Source organism: Hevea brasiliensis, chromosome 10 (genome assembly GCF_030052815.1).
Source record: "Hevea brasiliensis isolate MT/VB/25A 57/8 chromosome 10, ASM3005281v1, whole genome shotgun sequence".
NCBI lineage: Eukaryota > Viridiplantae > Streptophyta > Magnoliopsida > Malpighiales > Euphorbiaceae > Hevea > Hevea brasiliensis.
The window spans coordinates 21,908,964-21,910,571 of record NC_079502.1 but is presented as its reverse complement, the minus strand read 5'-3'; positions in this window follow the sequence as shown (position 1 = coordinate 21,910,571).

Genomic DNA, 1,608 nt, shown 5'->3' with positions numbered 1-1,608 from the left:
GGCTAACCCACACTTTTGTTAATCTTTATTATTTCTGAACGCTAGTCATCTAGCCCCGAGTTACGTAGAAGCAGTTAGACAAAATGTAGGTAACTGTGTTTAAAGTGTCTCTTTGAAAAAAAGAGGGTCTAAATAACACGTCAGGGAAATAGCAAAATTGAATCACTAGGCTAACATGGGAAGTGATCCAGCATAATGCCATAAGGCGGAATAAAAATCAAAACTCAGATAATTAAAAGGGTACAGATAGGATACTGGTAAAGTGACCTTAGGGGAGGTCAGCAAAATTCAGTCCAGCTTCTCTTATTTAGTCACAAAATATCAATTAGTTAAAAGAAGCCTTATCCCCAGCACCTTTGAACGCCAGAATCCTTAGCTTTAGGTCCTTATGACATGTAGCTGAAATTAAAATTCAGGAGATCGGAAAGATCCCATTCAGGCTCCTGTTAATTTAAAAGAGATCAGAGGAGAGTTCTTATCCGGTCTCAACTCAAAATTTAAAATAAATACTTAATAGAGATCGGAGGAGAGTTCTTATCCGGTCTCAACTCAAAATTAAAATAAATACTTAATAGAGATCGGAGGAGAGTTCTTATCCGGTCTCAACTCAAAATTTTAATAAATATTAAATAGAGATCAAAGGAGAGTTCTTATACGGTCTCAACTCAAAATTTTAATAAATATTGAATAGAGATCGGAGGAGAGTTCTTATCCGGCCTCAACTCAAAATTTTAATAAATATTAAATAGAGATCGGAGGAGAGTTCTTATCCGGTCTCGACTCAGAATTTTAATAAATATTAAAGAGTTCGGAGAAGAGTTCTTATCCGATTCTTAAATTAAAATTTTAATAAAATATTCCTTTCAAATAAAATTAACATACAACAGTAACTCACTAAGGTTGTTTCATTTACTTATGTATCTGGGTGATCCAAATTTAGTGAAAAATCAAATGTTCCTTTAGTCAAAAGGATTAACATGTCCATTCAAGCCCTCCTAACTAATGCAAAGTTAAATCTACTTACCCTTATTAAGGGACGAGGTGGGGTGCCTAACACCTTCCCCACCCGTTTACGGACCCCGAACCTAGAATCTCTGTCTTGAAGTGGTTTCATTTCAATTTATTTTCACAAATGGTTTTCTTTAGTTTCCCTCAAAACTAAGGTGGCGACTCCTCACTCTTTCCCACTTCGGTGAGGGTTCATTCAGGTGACCGCAAAACTCATTGCGACAGCTTGGCGACTCCACTGGGGAAATCATACCCGAATTTAACCCCGGTCTAGAGGTCTGAAAAGTAGATTTAATTTTCCAATCAAATTATAGTTAGGTGGGCTCACCCGGTGATAGTTTACGTGTTAATTTTTGTTTATTCCTACTAACTGTTCCGCTTGTTTTGCTTGTTTTGCTTGTTTTGCTTGTTTTATCCTCCTACAGTGCTCTTCGCTTCAAAAAAAAGGAAAAAGGAAAAAATGGAAAGAATAAAATCCCCCTGAATTGGGAAGAGGTAAGGTGTCCCTTCACACACTGAACACTTACACGATGTCCTCACACACTTCGGTCCTATACCCGGGCTTTCTTACCCTTTTAGGAAAGTAGGAGGGGGTCATGT